The following is a 19,936-nucleotide window of genomic DNA, read 5'->3' on the forward strand; positions in this document are numbered from 1 at the left end:
AAAAAATTGTTGGAGCTCCAGGATCCTTATATTTAATTGGCACATGGCTAGATAGGTATGAACTGACACTTGCAGCCAAAAATGCTTTCTTTGGTACATTAGTGGTCCTTTTCCTAGTGCAGAGATCTTTTAAAAATTTGGCATAAGTTGGAACCTGATGGATTATATCTAAAAGAGGAATATTAACTTGGACTTGTTTAAATACCTCTAAAATTTTGTCTAAATGTTCAGATTTATTGGATTTCAGTCTGTTTGGAAAAGGAGCTCTAGGACTTTTAAGTACTGGACTAGGTGAATTTTCAGTTTCTGGTGCTTGAGGTTGAAAGGTAGTAGTTTTAGAAGGTGACTCGGCAGATGAGTCATCTATATCATCAAGTGCAACTACCTTATTGTCTATTTATTTTCCTGATCTTAAGGTATGAATGGCATTTACACCATTAACTTGGTTTCCTTGTTGGGGTCGTGGACCATTTTGGTTCCTAGGATTTGGCTCAGGTTGGCTAGGTAACCTACCATGTTCTCGTTCACTAATGATCGAAGCCAGCTGACTTACTTGCATTTTTAGATGGGCTATAGCTTGGGTGTTATTATTTATGAGTTGACCCGTGGTTTGCATAAAGCTGGTATGTGTCTTCATCATGGCTTCTAGGCTTTTCTCTAAAGAGGTAATTTTCTTGTCATTATCATGGAAGCCTGGCGGGTTGTTCATTACTGGGTTGGACCTTAGATTTTGCTGATTGAAATTTGGATTGCCTACATTAGGATTCTAGGACAATGAGAAATTCGGGTGATTCCTCCAACCTGGGTTATATGTGGGTGCATAAGGATTGTTCAATGGTCCTTGATAGGTGGCATTCACCTGTGCACACTCATTCGAGTAGGAACATTCTTCTAAGACATGGTCTGGTGCATTGCACCCTTTACACATGGGTGCAGATATTTGATTTACATTGGCTGGTCTCTGTAATTCTAAGGCTTCCAATCTACGTGTTAAGGTTGTAATCTTGGCCTCTGATGCTAGGGTTGGTTGAATTTGATGCATTCCTCCTCTTGAAGGTGTAGCTTTATCAGGTTCCCTAGTTGTTTCCCACTGTAAATTTTTCTCGGCTAGGTCTTCTAAGAATTGCCAAGCTTCAGTAGTTTCTTTGTCCATAAATTGGCCTTGGCACATGGACTCTAGCATGGTTCTTGAGTTTGAATCTAACCCCTCATAGATGATCTGGCATAGTCTCCAAGTTTCTATTCCATGGTGTGGGCATTGGGTCAAAAGATTCTTGAAACGATCAAAGTACTTCCAAAATGATTCACCAGCTAGTTGGTAAAATTGATTTATTTCATTCCTAATCCTAGTTGTTTTATGATGGAAAAAATACTTTTTTAAAAATATTCTCACAAAGCCCTCCCAGGTAGTGACAGAATAGTTTGGGAGACTATAAAGCCACTTCTTAGCATTGTCCTTAAGGGCAAAGTTGATTAATCTAAGTTTGACCTCATCCTCTGTTAATTGCAGTTTCATGGTTGCACATACCTCCTCAAATTCTCTAATAAATATATAAGCATTCTCTAATCCTGTGAATTTTGGAAGCATATTTATGATTTGAGGTTTGATTTCAAAATTGTTAGCTGTGGGTTGTGGCAACCTGATACAAGATGGTTGGATGGAGCCAACTGGATAACACAAATCCTTAAGGGTCATGGGTTGGATTGGTTCAGCCATTGGAACAACAGGAATTGACTCAATTCTAACTAGACGACCCGACACTCTTCTCCACACACGAGGTGTACAGTTCTCGATGTTTATACAATTTTTTTTTTTTCAAACAAGTGAAACAATAAATTAAACTCAATCTATCCTAGGGTTAATCTAAATCTAGACAGCTCCTAACTTGTTCCAAGATGACCCTTCAAGCCTTCCAAGTGGAGATTGATCAACTAGTTAGCCAGGTAAGTATAAGAGGTGGGAGGTTCACTCATCGTTGCCTTTCTAGACATCAAACGAGTTGGCCAGGCCAGCAACTGAACCAATTTAACAAACCACCCTCAGGGACTTGTCTAGACACCAACTAATCAAACAACTCAAACTTGGTAGAACTCTTAGGGTTCCTTGTCCTATTGAGCTCGAATTCCTTAAGGTTGACGTCTAATTGATTTTAAGATTAAAGGTCTAGGTAATGCAATATGATGGAGATGATTTTTGGGCTAAGGAAGGGTAATGCAATCCCCACCTTATCTTGTTAATGGGTTGATGCCCTTAGATTAATTATGAAAATGCAAATGCAAATAAACAAGATGACCAAGAATGTAAAAGATTTTAATTTAATTTTTTTTTTAATTTTGATATTTTACTTCACGATTATGAAATGTCTTTTGTTTTATTTTTTTTTTTTTTGTGATTAAGTAAATTCAAATGATTAGGTCTAAAGGAAAGTAATTAACTAAAAATAATAAAGAGAAATTAGAAGCGTACCTGAGTTTTCCAGCAATCACCAACTAAATATAGAAACCTAAAGGAAAAAGAAAGAGAGTTATAACGCACGAAGAACAAATATTTGAAAATAATTTAAAATGCCAAATTTCCGGCAACGGCGCCAAAAACTTGATGTGCAAATCTTAAAATTTGTAAATAAAATCGCAAGCGCACAGTGTGCAGAGTAGCACGACCAGCGAGTACGGATCGATCCCACAGAGACTTGGTTTAAAAATGATTTTCAAATCTATGCTCAAGCGAGCTTTAACAAAAATCGAAAGTCGAAAGTTGTTTGCTAAAGACAATAAGACTAAGGATCTAGGGTTTTTGAATCCACTAGATCTAGATTAGGGAATTCTACCTAGAATTTTTCTTATTGATCCTAACGACTACTCCTCTTGTCTTTCCCAAGCATAGATTATGAAGGGACTAAGGCCCAACGATAACCCATCAAGATTCTTTACAAGGGAGTAGTGACTAGGATCCCTTAGGATTTTCTCCTCCTATGCACTGAATCAAGCATGAACTATGAAGGGACTCTGACCCAACTGTAGTTCATCAAAAATTCTTGACAAAAGAGGAAGAAAAAGAAACCCTAAGAAAAAGAAAGAACCCTATGTAAAATCCTACTCATGATCTAGCTTCATCGCAAACCCTAGAAGGGATGCTTAGCTAGACATGATCTAAAATCTACTTGCAAAATTAAATACAGAAAATAACTACCCTAATTTCATAAATTAAACTATCCTAATTGCAATAATTTAAACTGCATAATTTAAATTAACCTAATTGCATAAAATTAAATTGCATAAATTAAACTATCCTAATTGCAAGAAAAATAAATTGCATAATGTAAGAGATGAAATTGCATAAAATAAGATTTTATATATAAAAAAAATTTATTAAAAAAACCTCAAGCTCGAGGCTTGAGAAGAGAGCTAAAAACCCCACTATCTAGGGTTACAAGCTTGACCGGAAGGAAGAATACATAAACAAGGACCTTTGGGGGCTTTTTATAGGCATTTGGGGGTTATAAGGTTTTCAAAACTTTAGATGTGGGACTAAGAGGTTTTAGAGGGTTGTTAGGGGGGTTTATGGTGCGCCGATGGTCCATGGTCCATGCGCCTGTTGCTGTGGACCAGGCGGCTAACCAGATCACCAAATTAGTTGATTTTTGACCAATTTTGATCTGATTTGACTCGGGTTTGACCCAATTGAGTCTTCTTTTCTTCATTCTTCAATTTCTGGGTCAATTTAACTCCGTTTTGCATAAAATTTACGCCGTTGGAATCCTCTTTCCTTGTTCTTTCTATTGATGATCTCTTCTTCTGCAAAATATAATAACAAGTATCAATTTCTTAATAAAGTTAGATAATTTAGATATTAATTGATACTTTTTATGTCAATTTGTGACATAAAATCAGCTCCCCTCTTGTGGGGTTCACTGGTGATGCAATACCCATTGAAGAAATGGTTACCCTATCAGCAATCGTTGGGTGAGCCCCCAGGCGATCTACAGCTCAGGTTGACTTTCTTATAGTTTCACGCTATCAGACATTTCAAACTTAATGCATGCACTCCGAGCCTTAGTGTCCATAGATCATCTAAAGATGAAGTTTTCAACTAAGTTTAGAGTTGACGAGTTTCAAGAGACAAGGTCCTGGCCCGAAAGTGCTATAACATCATAGTCCACGGCATAAAGCCCTTTGAAGTATATTCGGTCGATAGATTGGACACCCATGATGAACTAACTAAAGAGTGTGGAGAACCAATAGAAGATCTCGAATGATCCTACTAAATGATGAGAACAAGGAGCATAAAGTACCCATATCAAGTCAAACTTAGATCAGGTAACCAAAAAATGTCTCTTTTTTTTTCCAAAAAAATGCGGACATGTTTGCCTAGACCCTAGCCAATATGTCGGGCATTGATTCAGTGATGATGATGCATCAGTTAAATGTTAAACCAACTTATCAGCCCATCAAACAGAAAAAAGAAGCTTCGCACCTGAGCGGCAAATGGTGATAGCAGAAAAAATAGACAAGTTGCTTAACACTGACTTCATCTGAGAAGTAACTTATCCTGATTGGATCGCAAATGTGTTCTTTATGAAAAAGATGAATGATAAGTGGCATATCTGCATCGACTTCACTGACTTGAACAAAGCATGTCCGAAAGACAGCCATCCACTACCTCTAATTGACCAATTAGTGGATGCTACTTCAGGACACAAACTTCTTTAGTTTGTGGATGCTTTCTCCGGATATAACCAAATCTAGATGGCATCTGAAGATGAGGAGAAAATAGTTTTTTGTTACTAACAGAAATTTTTTATTAGAAGGTTATGCCCTTTGGCTTAAATAATGTAGGTACAACTTATCAGCATCTCAAGATCTTCAACAACCAGATAGGATGAAATATGAAGGTCTACATGGACGATATGCTTGTCAAAAGTAGAGCCTCGCAAATCCATGTTAAAACCTTGAGGAGACCTTCACCACACTTCGAAAGTATCGGATAAAATTGAACCCGATGAAATGTACTTTTGGAGTCACTTCGGTCAAGTTTCTGGTGTTTATGGTGTCAAGCCAGGGGATTGAAGCCAATCCTGAAAAGATTCAGGCCATACAAGAGATGAACCCACCAAAGTCTATAAAAAGGTGTTAGCACCTCACCTGATGAGTGGTAGCATTGAACCAATTCATCTCCAGATTGATCGAATATTGCCTCCCATTCTTCCAAGTCCTGAAACAATCGAGAAATTTTCGATGGACCGAAGAATGCCAATGTGTATTTAAGGAGCTAAAAAGTTATCTCACCTCTGCTCCACTCTCAACAGGCCAAAGCTAGATGAAGAGCTCTACTTATACCTAGCAGTCTCCCCCATTGCCATAAATGCTATATTAGTTAGGAAACAAGATAAGGTTCAAAGGCTAATCTATTATGTCAGCAAAACCTCTATGATGTAGAGACTAGATACACCAGGCTAAAGAAGCTCATCTTTACCCTCATTATTACAGCTCGAAGGCTTCGGCCATATTTTCAAGCACACCCAATTATGATCTTAACTGATCAACCATTGAAGGCGGCCCAACACATTGGTAGACTGGCTAAATGGGCGATTGAGTTTGTAGAGTTCGGAGTAGAGTTTAAACCTCAATCCTCCATTAAAACCCTGATCTTGGTGGATTTCATTATAGAGTGCACCATCCAGAAGATCAAAGAAGCCTGAACCAGTCCAGGAAACAACCAAACCTACTAAATGAGTCTCCTCCAAAAATCAAATGGATTTTGGGTGGTGCACGTTGATGGGTCCTTTGTTCTGCTGACTCCGATCAATGCCTCTTGGCCTTTCATACAATGGGGGTGGACATCTTGAGACTTTTTCCACAAGCATCGGACTAGAGAAAATTTTTGCTCATAGCCATCGATTACTTCACAAAATGGATGGAAGCCGAATCTCTTGCCAACATCACTGAAGCCAAAGTGAAGGACTTTATCTGAAGTTTATTATCTGCTGCTTCGGTCTCCCATGGGTGCTAATCACAGACAACGGCCATCAATTCATCAGTTTCAAATTTGTCAAATTCTATCAAAGCCTTCACATCTCTAATTATTTCATGTCAATAGGACACCTACAGGCCAATGGAGAAGTTGAAGTTACTAACTTCATACTCTTAGGGACTGAAGGCTAGGTTGGATCGGACCAAGGGATCTTAGGTGGATGAACTACATAACATGCTTTGGGCCTACTGAACCATCTAGAGAATACTCATGGGAGAGACTTCTTTCAACCTCTCCTTCGAATGGAAGTAGTCATCCTAGTAAAAATTGGACTCCCTCTGCAGGTCGAGAACTACAACGACCAAAATAACTTGGAGTTGCTCCAGGCCAACCTAGATCTACTTGAAAAAGTTTGAGAGAAGGCATCGGTGAGCATGGCAGCTTACTAGCATCGGATGGCACGATACTACAACTCCCGCATCTGTGGCAAAAAATTCAAAGTCGGCGATCTAGTCCTACGACACGTCGAGCATTACAACCTACGGAGCAAGAGAAGTTGTCTCCAAAATTGGAAGGCCCTATCTAGTAGATAAAGTCATCAGACTCGGGATTTATCGTTTGAAGAAACTAGATAGAACGCCCTTACCTTGACCATAGAATTTAGAGAACCTATGAATGTAATATTAATGATGTATTAATTATTTTTTAATAAAATAATCCTTTTTTAGGATACAGCCACCCTCTTTCGATTCTCAATGAAGACCCAATTCTAGAATGAATCCCCAAGGATAGCTGGGAAAAGGTGTTCGATGCTGTTCTGAACACCACAAGGATGCTTTGGGTAGCCACCCCAACACTGTCAAATAAGATCGACTAACCGAACCCCAGAAGGCAAAGTCATCCATGGATGCGAATTGATGAGCTGCCGAAGACTTCAGAGACTTCAAAGAAAACAACTGTTATAAAGAAAAACTCATCTATGGAAAAGGTACAGACAAAAATTCCTTCCATTCATTCATTTTAACATTTACAAAAGTGGCACAATAAAGGTGCTGTGCAACAAAACAAGTGGAGGAAGAGCAGAAACAAGGCAAACAAGGAGGGCCTAATCCTCATCCTCCAAAGAAAACACCCCGACTTCCTCATGACTATTCTCTGGGTGGAAGTGGTGTAGGTGTAGCTACAGCATCAGATACTTTACGTGGGTTTTGTAGTTCTCAAATCTCTAGATGAATCCGCCCGTTGAAGCATCGAGGAGCTCCCTATTGAAGGCTTCAAAGGCCTTGTACCCTACTATGCAGCGAAGTCGCACCTTCGCAAAGGCATCAATGATAGTACCTTGGTGGACCGCGCTCCCCAAGAATGGAGGACCCCTCACCTGAGGCCCTCAAGGGAGGCGGTGCTTAGCCATGCTCAGAGGCTCTGGTAAGGCAGCCTTCACCCTCTTAGGCAGAGACTTCCATAGGTATTCAACCTTCTTCTTTGCTACCTCCTTCACAACTCATGGCGATGGCTCCATCACTATAGAATATTCAAGGAAGACTAGCAGGAGCTCTGACAGATGCCTCTACTATAAGGGAGGCCACCTATTTATACAGGTTTCAAGTGGCACATGCCGACTAATCAATAATCGGATCACACCATGTGTCCATTCTAAAACACCAATTGCCTCACCCATTAACTGCATGCTCCTGTTACCAAGAAGCAGCCAGTGAATCACTTTGAGTTTCTCTTTGAGGACCATGTGGCAATTCGGGATTGACTTGAGATAATTTATTCCCTCAGAAAGTCCCGATTGCTATTACAATGGATGGAGTTTCGAAGCATACCACAGGCTAGCATTTGGATTCCTAGTGAGCGAGCTCCTAAGCCAACCTTGATCGAGATAGAGTCAACCATCGAACTCTCCAAACTGATCCTAGCAAACTTTGGGTTCACACACCAGAAGTCTTCGGATCAGATGGACCCCAACCAAGATGACAGCAATCCACCATAGAGAATCTTTAGATGTATTATTAGCAATATACTAATTATCTTTCAATAAAATGATCTTTTTTTAGGACATATCCGTTCTTTTTCAATCTTTAACGAAGACCTCGATGGCTATGAAGCAGAGGCCAACCAATTAAGGACCCCTGACTCCTCGCTTTTTAGTGAGTAGGATATCAGAAGACCTTAATCATATGAGAAGCTAAGGCTAACCCAGTGAGGACCTTTGGAAAGGGGCAAACCTAAAAGAACCTCCAGCACTCACGCGATCTCATATAGATCGAAGACTTTGATGACTAAGAAGCGAGGGCTAACCCATTGAGGACCCCTCTCCTTAGACTTCAATGAGTAGAGCATTAGAAGGCCTGAGTCGTAGAGAAATGAAGGCTAACCCAAGAGGACCTTCGGAGGGCAAATCCACGAAGATACTCAGCCCACCAACTCAAGTTGCACAAGAAATAAAGGCAAACCGAAGTTTCTCAAAGGTGTTTCATCTCTAGATGAATATAGCCACGAGAAGGGTGCTTTATTTATAAACTGAATATAGCCAAAAGTTTCTCAAAGATATTTATCTTCAGACGAATATAGCCACGAGAAGGATGCTTCATTTACGAAACATAAATATAATCGGGAGTTCCTCAAAGATGCTTCATCTCCGAATGAATATAGCCACAAGAAGAGTTTTTTTGTTTATGAACACGAATATAGTCAGAAGTTTTTAGAAGGTGCTTCACCTCTAGATGAATATAGCCACAAGAAGGGTACTTCATTTACGAATATGAATATAGTCAGAAATTTTTTGAAGGTACTTCATCTTCGGGCAAATATAGCCATGAGAAGAGTGCTTCTCTACCTCAACGAATGTAATCATGAAGGATCTTTGGAAGGCTAACTTATCAGACCATCTTTCAGATTCGATCTGATGCCTGCCGCCCGTCCATAAGCGAACCAAGAAAGTTCACCGTTAGGTCTAATGTCTCCTTAGTCGGCACATATAGATCGCTCGATGCAAGATGAGCTAGAGGCTTACTAGACATTAGACAAGGTACATCAACAGTAGCCATATAGGACAAAGATAAAAAAAGAAATGAGAAAGAAGAACATTTACTCCTTGAAAGTCAAATCATCATTACAAAGATGATAGTAAAGGGGAATACAAATAAGAGAAAGGACAGTGAAATCGCTAGTCAATTGCATCAATGGGTCTCAGCCACACAATAGGCCACTGAGGATCCCCATGCGGAATCCAAGCTGCACCAGTAGGCCACTGAGGATTCCCATGCAGTAATCCAAGCCACACCAATAGACCACTAATTCTCCCCATGCGGGAATCCTCCCGTCAGCAAAGGTCGCAACCCCCTCAGGCTCCACTTCAATGGCCAGGTGGCCATCCCTCTCAGGAGCATGTATCTCTCAGGTACACAGACAGGAAAGATCCGAAGGGATATGTCTACTGACCAGATGCCCCACAAAGATTATGGAAGAAGCCATCCCACCAAAGAGGAAGGAGGGACTCACTAAAAAGTCAAGACCTCCCCTTCGAGTGCTGCAGGAAAACATTCCCAATGACCGTGGATCCAAATCCTCCCCTGGTGCGGTGGAGAATTTCCAACACCTCCCATGCCAAGCCGAAGTTTGCATGATTGGCGAGTTCAGCTTGAAGAACCAGCTCCCCCAGCCACGGAGATATCTGCTGTTCACTGGAGAGAAGGATCATGCTGCCACGCCGTGAAGGATCGCGAGCGGATCTCTACTTTGAGATGATGAAGGATCCCTTCTATAAAGAAGATGGGGGTTAGTCACCACCCAACAACTCCTGCTTATTAAGAATGGGTATCGGTCAGGGAAGAGTCATAGAGATTGCCTCGATCGTCATCAAAAATCTGAATCCTATGCCCTTATAGGACTTTCATTTCCAGGCATGCGACGACAAAGCATGATGTCCTCGAGATTCCGTGAAAGCAACTTTTCAAAAAAGATTCTCTGGAGCTCTTAAATACCCTCATCTCTTATGAGAACCCTCTCTCATGTCGCAATCAGCCACACCTAAAACTTCAGCCCTAAACCATCTCCCAATACGAAGTCAAGGAACATAAAGTTCGGGTAATCAAATAAAACAAGAAATAGAGAAAAACAACATAGGTGAAACACGAGACTTTAAGTTAAATACTTTACTGATAAACTTGTTCGATTACAAAAGTCAAATTGCAAAAAATAAGCAACTACAAAAAAAAGACAAAGAAAATACGTCATTTTTCATATACCAAATCCCCCTTCGCCAGCGGTTGGCCAATATTTGGCATGCCTTCACTGGCCAGTAGAAGCCAACAGAAAGCTTATTATGGGCAATGTCCAAAACGAAGTGCACCATCCTTCAAATCCTGCAAACCGTCCTACTTTACTTGATTATGATTTGCCCCTGGCATGACCCTTTCTTTCTTCAAAAAAGTGCAGACACATCATTTTAGCTGTGATGGTAGCGTATCTCCAGTAGCCATAGATTAGCATACTCCCTTCATTCGAACTCTTTTCGATCGAACTCTCTTCGATTCGAACTCGAAAGTATGGAGCATGTGTTCGGGGATAATATGCCATCTATGTGGAAGACACATGGCAGTGGGGATCCCACTTCGAACCCATCCAATCTCCACTCTTTAAGGACACCACCTTAGTGTGGATCGGAGGTAAATGAGTACAATCCCAGTGATAGATATGTTATCTAGATTGTGGTAACTTCGGACCTATCCGATCCCCACTCTCCAAGGACACCACCTATCGATTGGAGGTAAATGAGTACAATCCCAGTGGTAGACATATTATCCTAGAACTATGAGAAAAGCTATGCTGAAGGAAGTCATTCAGTATATAATGAAGTAGTGGACCTCACTTCAGATCCCATCAATCCTCATTCTCTTATTGACCCTTTCAGATGAAGCTCCTGCAATGGTTGGTGGAAAATTTGGCCGATCTTGACTTCGACAGCCAACCTTTGCCTTGGCCACCAATCCCAGTTTCAGCCACTAAGCTTAGCTTGGCTGTCAATTGTAGCCCCACTTGCAAGTCCTTAGCCGATGGCTTCAGGGTGACATCTAGACATCGGATATCAATCCAAGAAGGATCTTGAGCCCAACAGCATCTTTGATCAAAAGATCCCCATCGATCCCTATTTCTAGCCACAGGCTATATTCCCTTCAACACTCGCTGGTTATCCCTTTGGAAGTGTCAACCTCCATGCCATCATATCAAGTCACATCGCTCCATGCGGGACCTTGCCACTCCAACGGCTGGCTGCACACAGGTGAGATCATGTCAAATCAAGCTATCCCTGAGAGTGGCTAACTACGCATCAGATAAGGTGACGTCCGCCATCAAAGTCCAAACCAGAAGAAATTATTACTTGGACTAGCCTGGTAGACTAATCAAATCCCATGGTAGATAACATGCCATAGTAACTCTTGTAATTCACAAACTTGGACATCATGAGTGGTATGGATAGAGAGGCCGAAATGGTCTCTCATCACTTTCCCCTTATGGCTCTCACCTCTTATATAGAAAGAAAAAAGAGATCCTCCAGGTATGTACATACGCGTGCCCTCTACCCTTCTTGCTCTTCTTTCATCTGTTGCATTTTCCTGACTTGGCCGTCGGAGGATCCCCATCGGAGCCAACTCTGACTTGAATTTTTTGTAGGTCTCGCTGCACCAATCATTTCTGACCATCTACAGTTACTCTGAGTGGAGTCAGGAATCTCTTGCAACAATACGTATAGATCTAAGATGTGCCAGGAGAAAGATGAAAATTATAGGATCTACCATGTTAGCAGCTCAAAATCGATAGCTAATGCAGCCATTTATGTCCTTGTCTTTTATTTGGTATCTCCATTACTGTTTCAATAGGTTGGTACATATAGGACATTTATTTGATTGAAGCCTTAATGCTTTTGTACATTCACTCCACATACATTGTAATATGAAACCAAGTTACCAACTTGAGGTTCTGCCATGTACATGGGAAAGAAGACAGGTGCGATTATATTCTTCAAGCCTCATTAAGCAACCTTTTAACTACTTAAAAGGATGAAAAAAAGTAACAACATCTTGGAGTTTATTGAATTCTCACCATGTGCCAACAAGGAAGCACAGCAGTATCCGTTGATTCAGACATACAAAAAACACATTCCTTTTCAGAATCACCACCATCAAATCCTGCTTCTACTAAAATCCCAACATCAAAAATTTCTTGCAATTCATAGCATTCACCATCTACCTATGATATTTGTTTTACAACATATACTTGGAAAGGCCCATTATTATTCTTTATAACTGCTTCAGTAATCTAAGCACGGGCAGCAGCAGCAGACTGATATATAAGTTCATTCTTTTGGAAGATGCAATGGGCAATCTTCAGCATAGACAACTAGTAAGATGAAACATTCATCTAATAGCTTTGGAAGTTCATCTAACTCAAAGAAACCCACATCAATACCAGTTCCTGAAGGCTGTGAAATTTTTGATACTCTCCTTTTTGAAGAGGTATTCTTATATCCATGCATGAGTCAGGATAAAACAGGGAGAAACAACAATTTAACCAATCCTTTGCAGAGCAAATATAGTAAAACTGTCATACAAAAGATGAGTTGCTAAGTAAGTTGCAAACTGATCATTTTAGAGTTCCTCAGATAATTTTATTTGCTTCATTCAAATAATAATAATAATAATTTTACTTGCAAGTTTTAATAGAGTAACAGAGAAATAGTTTAAGTACAGAAAATAAAATACTCACTCATGTCTTACTTTTGCATTTCATTTCATACATAAAACATTAAAATCCTCTTAGAAAGAAAGCTTATTCACTCCGATAACAACATAATCATGACCATCATCTGCTCTAAGATGGGAATGTATCACGATTACTCATATATTTTTTTTCTGTAGGGGGAGTAGTTCAAGATCCAAGGTTTACAATTTTGATACCGAGTACTATGCTCAAGGTACCAATATGGTATATATACTAAACCATACCTTATCGACATCTGATACAACAAATATGTACCAGTTCAGTATCAATTCATATCATTTTTGTCTTGTTTTCATTTGCTTATTTTTGAATATTATTTTAAGGTTTATGGATGTTGAAATTATGATGTTGACACTTATCTTAGACTAAACTATCACATGGGAAAACTTTTCATTCTTTTTTCACCTTCAGGACTACAATTATGGAGGATAGTTTTTATTGTCATGCATCAAACTTCCATGCACATATGAATGAACCTAGGCTACTTTGTTTCTTAGTGTTAAGATTATTTAACTTTTTTTAAATTGTAAGCACCAATATTTAAATCATCTTCCTTTTGACTGTCGGTGCTTTGTTAGCTTATAGTCCATCATTAGAATTGGAGCTAGGCTAGAATCAGATCGATCAGATATGGATTCAAATCCGATCAAATCAAAATTCTATAATAAGAATCCTACATCAATGATCTAAACTGTTGAATGTGATCTAATATCTCAAAACTGTTTCACACAAAAATCATATGATTTAAAGGTCCCTAGCTATGCATCAAATAGTAAAAAATTAGACAACCTAAATAAAATTGAATTAGATATATTTTTTGATCACTTGATGCATAGACTAGAGATGTTCAAATCATATGAGGTTTGGTATGTAGCTGTTTTGAGGTAGTAGATCATATCTAATGGCTTGGACCATCGATATAGGACCCCATTATTTAAATTTGATCTAACCGAATCTGAGCCCAAATTCGATCGACCTTATCCAAATATACTCCATTTATTTCATATCTCGTATAAATGTTTCGAAGTTCTTGCCATACCCTTCTTATAGCATTATCTGATATTGTAAATGACAGGATTCAATTGGAAAAGAGAATGTCAGATACTTCTTAAGACAAACTTGACACTAGTTACTATAAGAACTATCTGGATGCACCTATGCATTTTATTATAGAAATGATAGATATTGACATGCTACCAATAGCATTGAGATGAATTTTTTCTTGAATATTTGTCATTCTTATTTGACTTTTCTATAGCATGAAGTCATAAATGGACATGACATCCATAGGTTTCGTTAATCTTGCTTCTAGGCATATAGTTGCACCTTCTTATATCTCTCTCTGATGCCTGATTTACAATCAATATCACTATAAGCCTTGCTTTAACCAACTAAACTAGTGGATGCGTAGGAAATTTGTGTTCCTCATTAGCAAATAGTACTCTACATGGGATTCAAATGTTTCCACTTGATTTTTCTATAATTTTCTAGTTGAGAAATCATGGATCATGACCTATGCACTCAAACCAACAAAAACCTTAAAAATTATAATTTTAATTTGAATTAATGTAGAACTCTACCAAGAGTGTTACAAATTTTGGTTTCTCTAGACATAAAAACACAAAAAGGGGAAGAATGGAGAGAGAAACGAGGGGTTAACACCTTTAGCTTCTTGGATTCAAGCTCAAATCAACAAAAAAGCAACCCATCATAAGGTCAATAAGGGGCCAAACGGCACAAATTGCTCTAAATCAAGTAGAACCAGATAGTACCGCCCAGTTAGGTTGGGCCTCTTATGGACCTGGAGGGCCATTTGGACCTTTACCTCACTAGTTTGGGTTGGTCACCTAGAACTTGGTGGTTTAGGTCAGTTTGACATTCCTTGACCCCTTCTCTAATCCTAGTTCTATGAATGATTAATTGTTAAAGGTTCAATCCCACTTCGATAAGTATCACTTTCCAACTATCTAGACTCTTGCACCAATATTAGAATGCACCTATCACCCTAAACCTTGCCTCCAAGCTTCATTGACTCCAATAAGAGCAACTTAGTAGGTCAATAATGTAACAATGTTGTGTCTAAGCTTCCAATGTTATATTCATTTATCAAAGATTTTATGCAAACACTAAGTAAAACCACTATCCATACAAGATGGTTGGACTAGGCCTATTTTACAACTACCTAGGGTCCCTATGGGATTCGGGCCAGCTCACTCAAAAGATCTCCTGGATTGTTATAAAAATAAAACCTAGTGCAGTCTATAATTTTATATTTTTAGTAGTTGAGCCACAAATCTTATAGAATTTTGGGTCCAACCATTTAAACAGGCCTAAAGGATAATTGAATCAATGGAGGAAATCCAAGTGTAGAAAGTAATTGCTTTCCTCAAAGACAATGACACATTTAAATGCTAACTGCATTGCAAACAAAAGACATCTAACTGCAAGCATCCCTAAAGAAGTTGCATGCACAGAAAAGGAAAACAGATTATCCCATGCCACTGTTTTCGATAATAGCTTGTCCAACTGATTCAGGAAAAGACTGGAAGATCAACATTAGAGACAAAATTCATTTAGGAAGAATAGGTAATAGGATGTCCTTCGGTAGTTGGAATCTAAAACAGAATTAGCTTCTTGACTGACTTCTTGTCCTTTCGGAAGGGGAGCTTCAGCACCTTCAGGCTGTCACTGTGTTCTTGCTCCCCTTTTCCGTCCTCAAGCTGGAGCTATTCAGGCTCCTCGCTTCCACCTTTTGAGTCCAAGAGCTCTGCACGCTTGCCAACCTTTTTTTAAGCGCTTGGATAAGGATGGCAGGATCGACATTATTGAGACAGTCACCTTCGCTCCTCTTTATCTACATCGACCTCCCACCCTTGAAAACCAACAGCAAAAAAGAAACATAAAGAATTAGAGGGTGGTGGGGGGAAGAAATTTTTAAGCAAGATGTTGGCAATGAAGCCTTACATGCTAGCATATAGAACAAATAAACAGTAATTTTAGACTCAAGCTCTAAATCATAGAATAAACCCTATATGGAAGGAAGGGTAATGAACCATTAAAAAAACATAGAACGAGTGGAAATACTTCAATCTTTGAAGCACCTTGGTCACCTTCTCTTGCATCCATCACAGTAGTATATGCCCACTCGAGAACATATGTCTGCAAGTGAGGAAAGAAACAAGAAAACTAAGCACTTCATACCAAGCACAAAATTCGAAAAACATTGGAGAGGAAATGAAAAACTAACCCGAGAGATAGAGAGAGAGAGAGGAAGAAAAGAAGTACCGGTTTGCTATCTTCTTGACTATTTCTGTTCACCAAACAGAACAACCAAACCCAGGAATGTGTTAGAATAAGAACAGCTCTTCAGAGATCTGAGACACACAGCAAGTGAATCAAAGGCAGCCCACGGCTTTACACAAACAGAAACCCACAAACCAAATTCCTTCCCCATGGCAGCTTCCTAGCCCCCCAATAAAAAAAAACAAACACAAAGGAAATGGCTATTCCATATAGGGGATGAGGGGGGGGGGGGGGGAGAGAGAGAGAGAGAGAGAGAGTGAGTGTTGAGAGGTTCTTGAGAAAGAGAGTGATGTTAGAAGAGAGAGAGAGAGAGAGAGAGAGAGAATTTTCTATCACAATGTTCTACTGTGACTTGGGTGTTACAGGTCTAAAACTAGATATAGATTCTCCACATATGGAGGTAAGGTTGCGCACATATGACCCTTTCCCAGAGCCTCATGTACTAATATGCATTTTTATCCATGCATTAGAGAAGTGAGAGGAGGTGCTTTTGAAAGATAGACAACTAATGGACTTTGCAAATTCAGTGTCCTCCAATAGTCTTTATAATTGGGTGCTTTTAAGTTATTATATGGAGGAAAAATTTTAAAGAAATGATAGTACAAAAAGGCAAGATTTAAGCATGCTCTGTTCTCCGAAGCTCAACTCAATTCATTTCTAAAATCTATGGTGGCACATCGCCTATTGCACAGGGCCGATCATTTATGTAGCCCATCATTTTATTGCCTCACCTTTACATTTATGAGACTTTTGGAATGATAGTTTATGCTCTTGCCAGTCTGCCAAAGAGAATGTCAGTTGATCTACTTGAAAGTGTCAATCATATAATGGAGTAGTTTAAAACAAAAGCTATTAGACATAGTTCAAGAGTTTCCTGCTAAAGCTGCAAATCTAGTGGAAAGTCTCTGGAACTATGAACAAGGGCTCAAATATCCTAATGATAAGGAGGCTAAGCTAAAATCACTCTTATTCATTTATTAAGATCTAGTCCATAAAGCTAAATTATCATTGGTGAGGGCTTTAAGATTTAACCTAAGACCGTCTTTTTTCCTTCATTTTGGAGTTTAATGCGTACAAACAAGAAAGCTACTATCTATGTCAAACACTAGGAGAAACATGGCCTTTGGTTCGAACGTGAAACATCTTTTAAAGGAAAGTGCTGTGCAACCATTAGATCATAGCTTTTTCTGCTAGCTTCAATTATGTGCGTATGGTGATGCTTTACAAATGCTTTTAGCTTCATACAAATTAACTATTAAACTTCATTACTAACATTTGATTTGATCCTCCCCATCCACGAACTCCAATACACATTCTAGGGTGATCAGATAGTAAGATTGTTTTCTTAATGAACACGCATGCGTAAGTATATGAGGTATGTATTAGTTCTGGCCTCTTATTTATAGGAAAACAAAGTTTGCTTTCAGCCTTCACTAATAGGCAACAAAATTCTAAATTCTAAATTTTGTTGTTCAGATTGATTCCGGCCTCCATGGATACTGGCACCATGGAATGACTTACAAAAGCTCACGCATGATGTTTTGCTTTGTGAGAAAACCAGGGTGCATCGGCATGATTTTTCTGATCACATTACGACATGCAAATACAATGAAGGCTATATATCCCTTTAAACTAAATCTTTATGGCCATCATGGACATTCAAACCTAATCTTTTGGCCACTTTATTCCTCTAATAAGCATGACATCCATCCTGTTCGATTAAAATTGTTTTCATGACAGAGAAACAAGGGCTAGATCTCCATTTTAACTAGCAAATATAAGCTCAAATATCTAAGTTTTGGCTAGGTTAAGACTATGTCCTTCCAAAGAATCACACCACTAAAAGAGTCTTAATCTAATCCTAGATCATTCCATTGCTCTCGTCACAAAGAGAAGTCTAGCAGAAGGTTACCATCAAGCATTACCTATAAATTGAAATAAAAATAATTCTGGCTAAATTAAATTTAGCTGCATGATCCTAGCATTCCCTTTTCTTTTCTTTTCTTTTTTCTTCCCAAAAAATAGAGAAGAGGACTTCATGTATAGTTTGTGTCAAATTAGGGTTTTATGGCCAGGCTTTGGTTATGCCAGGTTTGGATTGACTCTTGCTGAATTGCTTTGATCTTAAACTACTGAAATTGGTGGGTGTTAAATGGGCATTGTCTAATGTAACCTGATGGACAAACTTGGGTTAGTCTGATCAAATTTGATCCAGCCTAGGCACAACTAACTTATGTAAGACATTGTGTATTTAACTAACTAAATCAAGAAAATATTTCATTCAATATATTTCTTGGAGTTATAGAATTTGTATTTTAATTAGCCCAAGTGTGTGTGTGTGTGTGTAATATTTATATTCTACAATATATATGTTTATTTAAATCAAGATGCAGACATTAAACTTCCATCGCAATCTAGGTGATTCATGTATTAGTTCATTTTATCATTTTCCTTACAAGGATATCTTTTTGTAGTAATAACGCTCAAATTATAACTTGAATTGTTAGATGTAAAACAATAGCTATAAAATCCAACTCTTGTACACTTTGGTACACAAATATCACCCATTGTGTTTTTATCTTTTTCCACTAGTTAATGACTTTTTTAGAAAGTATTCTTTATATAAGTTTGACATGGGAACCAATTTTCAATAACGGGATATTTTCAGATCAATACCTTTGTATACCTTTAAAAAAAATTATTAACGTAGAATAATGGTCAAATAGATCAAACAATGTTCATCATTTTGACCATATATCACCCAACAAAACTGAAGAATGGCTAATGACGCCGATGCTCCTAGGTCAAGACGAGCATATTGGGTGTAAATTTAAAAAAAGTACTTTTATGACTTTTAGATGGAAAAAGTATTCTACAAATAAATATTTTGTAACATAGTTTAAAAGAGCTTCTACAATAGAAAAATTTCTCTAAGAAAAGCTAGCAATAAAATATAACTTTTGATTTCTCTTTATCTTCCCAAAAGTAAGGTCATACCATTAGGCTGAAAATATGTTATAACATTTAATATCTAACATGCATGACATTGATAACATTGGTAGCTTTGAAACTACATAGCAGCCAATGACTTGAAATACCATAAAATAGACACAATATACAATAATGATAAATAGTAGTATTAAAGAACTTTAAGATCTTAGGTAATTTAGATAAATAGAATAAATGCATGTAAAATTAACCACAATTTGTGAGTGCAATAGAATCAAAGATCAAAAGTTTAATGAAACATGGTTGGATCCGAATTATTAAATCTATCAATCATAATACCAAACATTAAATTCTTACAAATTATGAAGAGTAAAAATTATTCTGTACCATACCTGATCTCTTGCCGTATCCCTCTAACCGTGTCCAGTGCTCTCGACCAGTCCCCAAACCTCATCTTATATAGACGTTAGGCTCTATAATTTTTACTCCTTATGGCATCTGGATTCGCTCCATCACACTCTCAACCCTAAACCATAGGATTCATAGTTCCCATTTAATCTCGACCCTTGCATCAATCATGAACGGCCATGATAGGAAGGGAATTCCTAATCCTTCTGGTCTTCATCTTTCCTTATAATTGAAAATATTCATTACCAAGTTTTCTACGGCCATTTGATTGCTTTCCATAAATGCGTGCGGCTACGACATCTAACCGTGCACTTGCTCTATAGGGTGGTAAATGGGTCATTGTGCATGGGTTTTCCGCAAAGACATGGGTTTTTCGAAAAAACATGGGTTCTACTGTTGTCGTGGGAGGATGGGTTTGGACCGTCGGATGCTTTTTTTTTTTAGGAGGATGGGAGGTACGGATGTCAATGATTTCGTAACAGTGCAAGATATGAACATTGGGAGCTTCTATACTCTCTC

General features: G+C 38.5%; 1 non-coding gene and 1 pseudogene across 1 annotated transcript; one reads left to right on the top strand and one right to left on the bottom strand.

Annotated features, from left to right (window-relative positions):
• Nucleotides 1–1,241: 1,241 nt before the first annotated feature.
• On the top strand, nt 1,242–1,348 carry LOC140858914 (small nucleolar RNA R71). Its single transcript, XR_012142318.1, has one exon. It is a non-coding gene; the product is annotated as a small nucleolar RNA R71 (small nucleolar RNA).
• Nucleotides 1,349–11,797: 10,449 nt separating this feature from the next.
• On the bottom strand, nt 11,798–16,211 carry LOC140858712 (probable E3 ubiquitin-protein ligase LUL4; annotated as a pseudogene).
• Between the last annotated feature and the right edge of the window lie 3,725 nt (nt 16,212–19,936).

The sequence above is a fragment of the Elaeis guineensis genome, chromosome 6 (assembly GCF_000442705.2).
Source record: "Elaeis guineensis isolate ETL-2024a chromosome 6, EG11, whole genome shotgun sequence".
Taxonomy (NCBI): domain Eukaryota; kingdom Viridiplantae; phylum Streptophyta; class Magnoliopsida; order Arecales; family Arecaceae; genus Elaeis; species Elaeis guineensis.